The sequence below is a fragment of the Globicephala melas genome, chromosome 13 (assembly GCF_963455315.2).
Source record: "Globicephala melas chromosome 13, mGloMel1.2, whole genome shotgun sequence".
NCBI classification, from domain to species: domain Eukaryota; kingdom Metazoa; phylum Chordata; class Mammalia; order Artiodactyla; family Delphinidae; genus Globicephala; species Globicephala melas.
The window spans coordinates 7,058,917-7,071,553 of record NC_083326.1 but is presented as its reverse complement, the minus strand read 5'-3'; the positions used below and the strand labels follow the sequence as shown (position 1 = coordinate 7,071,553).

The 12,637-nt window shown below is 46.1% G+C and overlaps 1 protein-coding gene across 1 annotated transcript in view; it reads right to left on the bottom strand.

Annotated features, from left to right (window-relative positions):
- The window catches only part of MAPK4 (mitogen-activated protein kinase 4), a 175,359-nt gene extending 166,372 nt beyond the window's left edge, over positions 1–8,987 (bottom strand). Inside the window, exon 1 of the mRNA XM_030868283.2 lies at positions 8,833–8,987. The gene's annotated coding sequence lies outside the window, so the exon portion shown is untranslated. The remainder of the gene's footprint in view (positions 1–8,832) is intronic.
- Positions 8,988–12,637: the final 3,650 nt, after the last annotated feature.

The following is a 12,637-nucleotide window of genomic DNA, read 5'->3' as shown; positions in this document are numbered from 1 at the left end:
AAAAATAAACTAGTCTGGCTTCCTGTCATCTGGATGGCCTAGAAAATCTCAAGCGCTCACATTGATCTGGGATTGCTGGTACCCAAAGAGCCCACAGAGGCTATTTAAAAGGCCTCTAGAACTCTTGTCATGTTTATCATCATTCAAAGCCTCAAATTATTTCATTTCATCAACCTTCAATATTGCTAATTGTATTATGCACTATTTTTTTTAGGTACGAGCCAATTAAAAGAGAAAAATACTACCAACTATAAATGTACGTCTCGATCAATTGTAAACCACATCTGAATTTCAGAGATTAAAATGTGAAAACAATGTATTTCTTAATTGATGAGACATGGCATTTATACAATTTTTTTTTCAAAACAATATCTAACACACATTCGAAGACAACAAGGCGCACGAGGACATATGATGACATAAATATGAACCAACATGAGAATCTGGACAAACAACAAACAGAAGAAACAGACACATCCCAGATGGAAAAATTATCAGACACAGAATGTAAGACAACTATAGTTGCTATGCTTACGGAGATAGAAGTTGGGCTTAAAAATTTCAGAACAAGGAACCAGGACTATATAAAGTAACATTAAAGATTTGAAAAAGAGCTAAAAATTCTAGAACTGAAATTCAGTAACTGAAATTAAGAAAGAAACAGATGGATTTAACTGCAGATTAGATACAGTTGAAGCGACATGGTGGGACTTAGAAGATAGGTCAGAAAAACGACCAGATGTAGCTAGGAGATATAAAAAGGATGGAAAAACAGAAGAGAGGCTAAGAGATATAAAAGTTAGGAATAAGTTTACGGTAGCAAAATTACCTCATACCACAAAGTTCTCCCAGTAACAGGCAATAGAGTTCAGAGGAAGTTGCTAATTTTCCTAAACCCAGCTCCCTCGAAGACCAACTACACAACTGAGGCAGGTCACTTTAGCAAAGATCCAGAGGTAGTACGACAGTGGTTAAAAGTTGCAATATTGTGATTTATAAGAAATATGTATTTGGCCATTCAGATGAACAAAATATATTTCTCATATATATGGTCTTCATATCACAGCTCCCAAAGCCCTTGGAATTTCCTAAGCGATAAGTGCAATGGCAATATCTTTTGTTATAATATTTGGTCTCTCGTCCTCAGTTCCTGAAATTGCTCTAGAGCCGAAAACGTGAAATGGGTGTCTTGGTATCCATAACAAGCCCCACTCCACCACACCTGGATTTATACTAATGAAGTGACTTTTGGAAAGTACATAGGGATGGGGGTTGGTTGCCAGGGGAACCAACCATGGAAATAGGGATGGAACTTTCAGTCCCACCCCCTGATTTCCAGGTTGGGGCGAGGAGCTGGAGCTTGAATCAATTGCCAATGGCCACTGATTTGATCAATCATGCCTTTGTAATGAAGCCTCCATAAAAACCCAAAAGGAGGGGTTCAGAGAGCTTCCAGGTTGGAGAAAAAGAACGCTTCCACATGCCACTGTGCTGGGCCCCAAACTCCACGAGTACAGAACCTCCTTTGTTCGGGTTCTCGCCCTGAGTATCTCTTCATCTGGCTATTGATTTGTATTCTTTAATATCCTTTGTAATAAACCAGCAATCTAGTGAGTAAATGGGTTTTCCTGAGTCTGTGACCACTCCAGCAAATTAACTGAACCCAAGGAGGGAGTCATGATTTATAGCCAGTTGGTCAGAAGCACAGGTGACAACCCAGCTTGCGACTGGAACTGGAGGGCAGCCTTGTGGTTCTGAGCCCTTAACCTGTGGGATCTGATGCTATCTCAGGTACATAGTGTCAGAATTGGGTTGAATCGTAGGACACCCAGCTGGTGTCACAGAGAATTGCTTGGATATGTGGGGAAAACCCCACATACACTGGAATTGGTGATCAGAACCCTTTTCAAAGTATATGTGACTATGGTTATTTTACCTTTCTGTGCTTCACTCTCCTCATATAGTAAAACAGTACCCACTTCACAAGGTCAGGATTGAGAATTAATGCGTGGGAAGCACTGAATAAGTACTCACTGTATGCTGCCTGGTACCAAGTACCAAGGCGATGGAGCTCCCCGTCCACCCGAGCTTGCTTCAGGAATGGACCAGGCAGCTCCATTACTGAGACAAAAAGAGCTCAGCCTGAAACACAGCCCTTGAAGTATTGGAAGTGTGGAACAGCAGGGTTAGATGGGACTCTTCATAAAATATCCATGCGGGGGAGGGAGGGTAAATAGATAATTAACAAAAAATACAAACAGGGTAACAATCCTACAGAGAAATGTTTAGCCATGTTGGTAACCAAAATGAAAACAACCATGACATATTTTTCATCTTAAATAAATAATTAAAAAAATAAAAGACCCTATGTTGTCAATGATGTGGTGAAATCATTTCCAGTTCTAGAAAGCAATTTATTAACATGGTGCTTTCCACACCTGGTGGAGTAATTTCACTATCTGGGAATGTTTACTGAGAAAACAATCCGAATTGTAGAAAAGTATAGGCACAAGGCTATGCATTGCCATGACACAGTAGTCAGAAACTGGGAGCAAGTAATGTCCACTAGTAACAAAATATTGTGATAAGTTAACAGGCTTCCAAAGTACTGAATCATGTAGTCATTAAAAATTATGTTTACAAAGAGTTTGTAATAACATGGAAATTGTTTGTTATAATATTAGCTGAGAAAAGCAAGATAAAAAATTAAAATTATAGGTACAGTATGATCCGAATTGTGTTTTAAAACGAGCCGAGAAAAGAACACTAAAAATAAACGCAGCACAATATGATCAGATCAAACAATCACAGGTAGAATGATTATTTTCATTCATCTTGCTACTTTCCACAATGAATCTGTATTACTTTCCCAAATAGGGAAATAAATGTTTCATTCTAACTAATTACTGTAAAAACAATATAAAAGAACATTAAAGGAAGTTAAAATAATTTTTTCAAAATTTTTGTTGAGATATAATTGACATATTATATTAGTTTCAGGTGTAAAACAATGATTCTATATTTGTATGTATATCGCAAAATGATCACCACAGTAAGTCACTGCCACACATAGTTACAATTTTCTTCTTGTGATGAGAACTTTTAAGATCTACTCTCTTAGCAGCTTTCAAATATATAATACAGTACTGGTAACTATAGTCACCGTGCTGTACATAGAAAGTTTTATAAAATAATCTCATGCCACTAATCCAACTGTCCCAGTTTTCCCTCAGTGCTGCCTGTATGCACACACACCTTGGGCATAGATGTAATCAGTCTGAATCAATGATTAGTTCTATCTGGATTAGATGACCTGGAAAGGAGATAAGTTATCAAACTCTTTTTCCTCCTGGCTCTTCCTCCACCAATATTCACCTGGAAAGATGGAAAGATACCCCGGTGGCATGAGTATCAAAGGGAACAGGACAAACTCCGGACTCCTAGCCCAGCCTCAGCACTGACCTCTGTGTGACGTTGGCAAACCACCTAGCTTCTCTCAGCCTCAGTTCCCCCATTTACACAATGGGGCAAGGAGAGCTGGTCACTGATTCCCAAGATCCCTTGCAGGTCTAAGCTCTGTGATGACGTGTAGATTTGATTCCAAATCTCCAAATTGATCTTGACTCTTGAAAAGTTTTATAAAAATCAAATCACTTTAAAGACAAATAGAAAACTACTAATTTTTTAAAGAATCCCTCCTACAGCAAATGTTCCAATAGAGAGTCTTTATTTTCGTTAACTCTAGACAATGGCATATTGGCAGATCAGTTTCACGCACAGCAGGCACATTAAGATACTAATCATAGCACCTTCTCTTCCTCCTTGAAAATAGGTCCGTTTAGACTAAGGAAGAAGATGGTGAACGAATGAAAAGTCTGAAATATAGAGGGCTTTTGTTTGGTTGTTTTATTATTTTAAGTTTTTGAGTACTTGAGTTAGTTGCCCACCCTGCCGCCAAACGGTATTTCCTAGCTGGCCTGTTTCAATGAAAGGAAAAGTCTCACCCCACGCCTGGGTATTCCAAAATAGAAGTTTGAATCAATGAAATCTGTAAACTTTCCCAATACCATTACAGTGACTTGAAAAAGAGGTTCACTCGCTTTGGGAAGCAATAACGTGGACACTAGGCCAACATCACTCTTACAAGGTTCATTAAGTTACTTCCATCCACTAGAAGAACTCAAGGATCCTGCTGCTAAGCTTGAACTAACCATGCCCCTTGTTCCATCCTGCAAAGAAGGTGATGACGCTGACGCTATGAAAGTTCTACTTCTGAAGGCAGATATTAACAGAAGTACCGGCTACCCTGTATTTAACAACTCTATTTCGATCCCTGTGCTCTACTGAAGTCAAGTCTGAGAAGCTTCTCTTAGCTCTTGCCAGTCATGAGTAGAAGAAAGTCTCGGCTTTCCCGTTCCTGCAGCCACAGCTGTGCTGTCAGTCACTCCTCACAACAACGTCCAGAGGCAGCTTCACCTGAAGCAAATGAAACCGAAACCTCAGAACCCCTCCCAACGCTGGGGAGGGGCTCTAGCAGCCACATGTTCACCTGGTTATTTTGTCTTTTTCTTAAAAAGGACTCCTCAGAACTGGATCCTCGCCTGCCACTTCCCTCCCTCACTGCTGCCCAGTGGGCTGGGCATGACCCTGTGGGTAACCCTGGTTGCCAGTGGTGGTCCTACTACCTGCATTCCTAGTATATAAATCAAACACATGCTAGGGGATGAATTTGAGAGATTTGGGGGGCGGGGGCGGGGGAGGGTTGTGGTGGTGATTGTTATTTTGCCTCCAAAGATTGACTTATTGTGATGACCAGATTAGGATATGTGTCCTGACAAAGGACATTTATTCTGATTTATGAAATTATTCATATGGAAATTCCACAATGTATAGTACACACTTACCAAGTCACCTGTCTTGCCAACCAAGTTACATTAGAGAAGCCCTCTCCCAGGAAAGTGGGAATGTTTACGTAGCACGATACAGAGCAACCAGTACCCCTCAGAACAGCTGTTCACAATCGGGGTGACTCTGCTCCCCAGGGGACATCTGGCAATAACTGGGGGCACTTTTCATTGTCACAACTTGGGGAGGGGGTGTGGGGTGCTACTGGCATCTAGTGGGTAGAGGCCAGGGCTGCTGCTAAACATTCTGCAATGCACAGGTCAGCTCCCCACGACGAAGAATTATCCAGCCCACCACAACACCAAGAGTGCCCAAGCTGAGAATCCCAGCCTTAAGATAATGGCACCTGTAGGGAAGGAAGCAAAGATTCTGTCTAGAAAATGATGACCGTCTGAAGAACAGAGCGAGTGGAGGCCAGGTTGACAGGGAGCTCAGGCAGAGCTGCTCTCTGACCTCAACCATCATGCCACGGTAAGAAGCAATGAAAGCTCCAGACTTTTATGGATTGTGGGAATGCAGAGACCCTTGCCGAGAGGGCCTACGTGAGGAGGTGGTAGCATAATTTCAGGAGCACCAGGAAAGGCACTTCGCCTACCAATACCTCCAATACCCACTTGTCTATGCTTGAAATCTTCTCATGGTGGACAAAGCTTTTCCTTCCATAATGAGGCTTAAAGTGCAAGGACCCCTGGAAGAGAGAACAGTGACCTACATTCATATTCAAGAGAAAGTGACTGATGACAGATTGTTTTTGCCCCTCATTTTCATACAGTGAAAGGCTTTGGGCAGCTGAAAGCGGTGGAGAGGAATAGAGGCCAGGCCCTGACGAGGTAGGGAAAGGGGGAAGGAATGGGCAATCCAGGGTTCTGGAATAAATGTCACCTGCTCTACAGACTATGCCGGATCCTGTAGGCAGGGAAGGATGCAGAGAAAAAAAACAAAGTCACATTCTTGGCCTTGAAGAAGATTACAATACAGTTCAGCTCAGGTGAAAAACTCTAGGAATGTTTCAAAGAATGGTAGGGATGCAGTGCTATCCCTGCCGCTGGAACAGGAGACAAGGGTCCTCACCAGCTGTGGGAATCACAGTGAACCCCAGACAGTGCTGGGTGAAGCCCCTACCTGACACCTAGCAAAGTCGTGGACACAGAGTTAAATGCTCAGGCAGTGCTTCTTTGTTGAATGAATGGAAACTCTTCCAGATGAATAGCTATCAAATTCCTAAAGTGCTCTAAAGATGGTTTGTTTTCCATCACACTTTCGCTTACAACCTTTCCCTCAATTTGGGAGGGAGATCTTTGTTCATCTTCTTTTCCTATCTGAATCCTATTCCATCTTGCAAGGCCACTTTATGTTTTCTCTGTACATTCCTGATTTTGGCCTTTTTTTCCCTCCCTCTTCTTATAAGTACAGGGCCTCCAAGTCATTCATCTAGTGCTTACCATATTTCCTAGGTATCTTCCAGAAAAGATTTGAGGGGAGCTTTCAGGTTCATAACAAAAAAATAACACAGTGCAGTATTTAGAAGAAAAAAAAATTTTAAGGGAGATCAGAAATAAATTGGGAAGAAAAAGATCATTGTACCAAGAAGCTAGGATAAAGCACTTACTAGGAATTTCTGGACGCCAAGTTAAAAAGATAACCATACTAGACAGAGCAAGTTCTCGCCGTCTGATAAAAGGAAAGGCACAATTCCATGAGGACAGAATTTTGTTTTCGACATCAAATTCTGGGAGGAATTTGCTCCTGGCTTTTCATGTATGCTGCCCGAGCAGCCAGTTTACGGGTTTATCTCAAGAACTCATACTAGACTGCAATCCTACCAACTAGACTACATTTCCTTGATAACAGCCTATATATAACAACTATTTGTCAAGAGGCTGAGGACCCATGGTTTTCTTGCCAATCTGGATATTCCAGCGTGTCTCAGGATCCCAGGAGTATCAGAGTAATAGAGTCATCTAATCTCTTAGTAGGTAGGACCCTCAGACCATTTGATTTTGTCTGTAGGTCCCCAGACACCACAATGATGGGATTTTAAAGCCACTCTCAACCCAGTCACCAGTTTGGAGCTAGCGGCTGGCAGGTCCATGCTGGCCCTATCTTCATGCCCCCAACCCCCCGCCCTCCTGGTTTAATTGATTGTCTTTTGTCTGTCTTTCTGGCCCTACCACAGACTCTCCACCCTTTGAGTGTCAAGGCTTTGCCTCATTAACCTTTGATTGCCTGCAGTAACTAGCACGGTGCTTTGCACAAAGAAACTGCTTCCCTTTTCTTTTTTCAATGTGAGGAAACTGAATTAGAAAGAGGTCCCACAGTAGCCTTTTCATTATTCTGCCCTGCTCCCCTGTGAGAAACCCTCAAGCTGTAGTGTAGAAGACCAGCTCTTCCTAAAACCACACAGCAAGCTGTCTGGAAAGGTTAAAATGCAGGTTACGAAAGGAACTGAAGGGTTCGAAGACATATTCTGGCTTCCTTGCTCCATATCCCTGCCCTCAAAAGATACACTGGGCAAACCTTCAGAAAAAAAGCGGGGAAAAAAACCCAGCTTGTACTCAGTAGATGCTCAGTAAATATCTATTAAAATAAGGTCAGAGCACAGGTACCCTGAACATTGTAAGTACTCAATAAAAATCCTCTAAACTGAAAAGTTTGTAACACATCTGTTTTGCACATGGTAAGTGCTCCGTAAATATCTTTTAAATGAAGATAATCGTAGGGTTGCTGCCTTGCACATAGTAGGCCCCTATAAATGGCTATTAAATTGAATAGAAGCAGACACTCGCTCCTTAGAGAACCTGGGCAGAGGTGACATTAATCAAGTCCCAGGCACAGATCCATGAATGGAAATGCGCGTCTCGAGGTAGCGTTTTCGAGAGTGCTGGAGAGGCGCGTGACGGCGCGCGGCCGCGGCGGACACCCCGCTCTTTAGCAAGCAGCGGACCCACTGCCAGATCCCAAGCATTGATTAGCGATCGGAATCTCTTCCCCACCCAGGGGGCGGGAAACAGCTGCCGCCTCCAATTGTCACTTTGGGGTTGCACCTGGAGCTTCCGCCAGGGTCCCCTTCCCGGGGTATCCGCCCGCCCCGGCTTCTCCCCGGATTCCGAAGAGTTACGGACAGAACAAAAGCAAAAAAGCCAGCCGGGCTTCCGATTGCTTTTCTGACGGAGAGCAGCCGGGGAAGAGGCTGGGGGAGCCCGCCCGGGACGGCGCTGTGATGTCAAACCCGATTCTCCGCCCATAGCCTCCCGCTCTCCCCGCAGATTCGGGTTTGAGGTTACCCAACGGGAAAAGCGGCGGAGCTCCCTCCCTCCCCGCTCTCCCGGGCGCCCCGAGCCTCCTCCCTGGGGCCGCGAAGGGGCAGAGTGTGAGCCTCGGTAGGGTGGGGCGTAGGGGGCGCTATATTAACCCTTGAAAAAGACGGGAAGGAGGCTGGAGGGGAGGATGCTAGAGGACTGGGGCAGACCCCATCACCGAGATCCGAATCTGAACTGGCAGTACGAACAGCTCCTGGGCGCCCCAAAACGCGCCGAACCGTCCTTGGGGATGGGGTCCCCTCGCGGCGTCCGGTCCCTGTAGCCTCTTCCCCTATACCTCCCGCCCCGGGGAAGCCCAGCGGTAACATTCCCATCCAAATCGCCGATCCAGGGTCTACCCAGGCGCGCGCAGTCGGCGGAGCAAGGGGTCACAGAGGGCGGCCAAGTCGATCCCACGGGAGACCTCCCACCGCTCGGAAACTCGCTAGTGTGAAATTTGCTGGGGGTTTTGTTTCGGTTTTTTTTTTTTTTTTAAGGTGAAATGGGGCTGCAGAGAGAGAGGGGAAGTATCATTTCTTCCTTTCTCTCCGGCTTCTCCGGAGCCCGTGGAACTCCGAGAGGAGCAGGCAGCCGGCAGAAGAAAGAAAGCAAAGGGGGAGCCACTTACCCAAAGCAGAGCCCGAGAGCGCGGCGGCCCGGGAGCGAGCGGCGCCTTTGTCTGCGGTCGCGGCGCCGGCGCGCTCGGCTCGGCCGGTCCCAGCCCCGGCGCGCTGCAAGCTCCGGCGGGCGCCCGGAGAGCCCAGCTCGCGGCTCCGGCTCCGGCTCCGGCTGCGGCTCCGGCCCTTACCCCCGCTCGCACCGCCCAGTGCTCGCCGCTGAGGCTCCGCCCCGAGCCGGGCCCCGCCCCCGGCCCGCCGGGCCCCCACCTGCTGCGGCGGCCGGCGCGGGGGAGCCCGGCCTTGGGCGGCAGGGGTGGGGCTGCCTCCCCAGCGCGCCCCGCTTCCTTCTCCTGCAGCCCCCGGGCCGCTCGGCCGCGCTGTTTCGGAGCCAAGCGCGTGCAGTGTAGACGGGCCTTCTCCGACCCAGCCCCCTCGGAGGCAACCTCACCTGGGGTGCCGGGCGCCCGCGTTTTCTGAGTCGAGCCCAGGTCCCGGGGTAACCTGGCCTTACAGCCTGGGCGCAGGCTCCCCAGAGTCCTCCCTCACCTTTGAAGCTCGTCCTCACTCCTGCCCAGGGGAGGGGACCCCTCGGGCTCTGCCCGGGAGGGATGGGGCGGCGGGAAGCGGAGTGCCCCTGCGCCCCGGCCGAAATCCCGGCCTCTCTGCCGGGTCCGCCCCGCTCTGCTGCAGCGGCCGGAGGCGGGGGCGCCAGGGAGAAGTGGCCGGCGGGGACCGGGTGGCGCGGGAGCGGGGACCTGCCGAAGGTTGAGGGGGCGCAGAGCGCACGTGCACGGGTGCAGAGCCTGGCGCCCGGGGTGTGAATCTGTGCTCATTTGCACGGCCGAGATAAAACTAACAGAAGGAAAGCAACACTTAGGAAGTCAGAGAAAAGGAAAGCAGAAGCCACTAGACCCATAACACTCACTGGTAATAATTAGTGTTTAGGTGGTGCCTTCTGGCAAATCCAAAGTCGTCCACACCGATTAGGGGCGTCACTTAATGCGTGCACCGCAGTGGAATGGTTGAGAGCCGATTTTCTAGGCAGAGAAAAATATGATAACCTAAATATTGTATAATGAGGTCACTAGTGGCTTTAGCTGCCCATGAGCCCTCCCTTCTCCCAACTCCCAAAGCATTCAGTGTGAGAACTCCACTTTAACACTTCGTAGGGTCTGCTATGTACTCTGGTTCTTTCTGCTTCACGCCCACCTCTACTTCCAGGGCCTCATACAATTCCAGGTGTGTAATAGTCACTGAATAACTGTTGAAAGAATTAATGTGTGAATCATATAACTGTGCTAATTGTAACGTGGGCAAAAACATAAAAATATTCAGTTGTGGGATCATATTGGAAAATGTATTAAGTGGTTAGAACAGTGATGTGAAGGGTAATAAATGGTAGCTGTAATTATTGTGTAGATACAATTGCTATTAATTATATGTATGTAGGTAATAGGTTTAGGATTAGATGCTAAATTAGAGACAGCAGTAATCTGGACCTTCATTAACATCAGGATAAGGAGAGAGTGTGTAACAAGCAGATGTGTGTACATCAGTGGTAAGACATTCCAATGTATCTTCCCCAAAGAGAACATTTTAACATTTTGCTTCTTTAATTTTCGTTTCAAATAAGTATTATCAATTGAGTGGGTATGCATAAGTATGAAATGTTCTTGTGTTGATTTATTCATTTTTATAACATGTTTCCTAGGAAGGAAGAATAAGAGGGCTCAAGGATGCTCATTTCATCCAAAAAAGCTGGAAGGGCAAATGTCCCACCACAGTAAACTCACTGGGGCAAGGGCCTGGTGGGCCTGAAGAGGCTGACCAGGTTGACCCCAGGAAAGCTCAGTCTCTGTCCTGGGTGTTTTAGATCAGTGTCTTGGGTCTGTGAAACTGCTCTGGGAGCAATGTGCTTGTCCACGCGAGATAATTTATCTCCTCCATTTGGCAACTGGGAAAATGTAATTTTCTCTGTGTGATGAGCATGAGTGAATGGCTCATGCATAGTGAATTGCCATCCTCCAAATCACGGGACAAGGGCGTGAAATATGCATTTTAATATTAGAGTCCATTACTGCACAATGCCAGGGGAATGAGTGGGAACTAGGCACCCTCCATCACATTTATATCACATGGTGTCATTTTCCTGTGGATGCTGCTATCAAGAAACAGGTTGTTCCTTATTTTTACCCCAAGAGAAGACTCCTAAAGAAACAGCTGGCCTAGGTAGGGGTAAATCAGTAGAAAATAACCATACAGAGCTTAGGGGTTGGGAAGGTCACCCGGTCATTTTGGACTTATTTTTTTCTGGGGGGGGGAAGAATGTACCAGCATTTCTCCACTGCCTATGACTAGATACTACAAGTTGTACCTAAGTGGCTAGGCCAGGGTGCCAATGTCTGCGGTGGTCCTGGAGGACACAGGCAGGGAGTAGCCGCATCGATCAGGAGAATGCCATGCCTGCCTTGCTGAGGATGGATGGATATAATTTTTAAAAATATTGTGGCTATAGACTGAATGTTTGAGTCTCCCCAAAATTCTTATGTTGAAATCTAATCCCCAATGTGATGGTGTTTAGGGACTTTGGGAGGTGATTAGGTCATGAGGGTGGAGCCCTCAGCAATGGGATTAGTGCCTTTATAAAAGGGCACAGGTTGAATACAGTGGTTTAAGAACCAGGAAGCTGGCTCTCACCAGACGCCAAATCTGCCAGCACCCTGATCTTGGACTTCCCAACTTCCAGAGCTACGAGAAATAAATGTTTTCATAAGCCACTCAGTCTATGGTATTTTTTGTTAAACAGCCCAAATGGACCAAGCCAATTGTGCTAGCCAAATTAATCTCTTCTGACACCCATTTTTGACTTGGTCCTAGGTGGAGGAAGGGAGGCAATTTAGATTTATCAAAGAGTTTTTCCCCACCCCACTCCTTCTATGCCAAGAACTTGGCATCAGGGCCCATGACTTTGCATGTGGCCTCTCTCCTGGTGGTATGGACTGGCCATGGTTAAGGAATTAACTGGACCATGACTTCTAGAAGCTGGAGTCCCAGTTGCAGGGGCATATAAATAAGCCTGTCCTATGCCAGGTGTTCTACTCCCTCTTTTGGGAGAGATCTGACCTATAGACTATCATCTATACATCTAACTATCTATCTAACTCCTTTCTCTTTGCTCATATGTGCAGCTTGTACAGCTAGGAAGGTGAGACAGGCCTGGGGCTGTTCTCACAGGCTGGGACTTAAGGTTGACAAATTAGAGGCAACTCTCTCTTCACCATCACCCCAGGATGCTCTGGAAATGTCTTTTCTCACCAGCAGAAAAATGAGACACAGGCATAGAGTTGGAGGAGAAAGCAATAGGCCCTTTGGGTTGCTTGGTTTTAACTATAGGCCAGTGACTCCAAACCTACATGTCCACTAGAATCACCTGGAAAATCTTTAAATACACTGAGAAAAAGAAGTAATAGGTGACTACAGTGACCCACTCACTAATGTCAGTCCCCATTTGTCATATTCTGCATTCCCTCCTCTGATTGTAGATAAACTGTCCCTGCTGTATCCAAAGTCACCTCCCACTTATGTGTAAGACCCATCCTCTCACTTATTTAAGGATATTACTTTATAAATGCTCCCCTCTCTCTTTGATAATTATTTTTCCTCATGAGGTCATAAGCAGCAGCTTTCCCATATGGTTTAATGTCTTGAATCTTAAACAAAACAAAATAGAAACTCTTTTGACTCTATTCCACTTCAGCAGCTCTCCCTTATCTCTTCCCTCTTTATAACAAATCTCTTCCCTCCTTTATAACA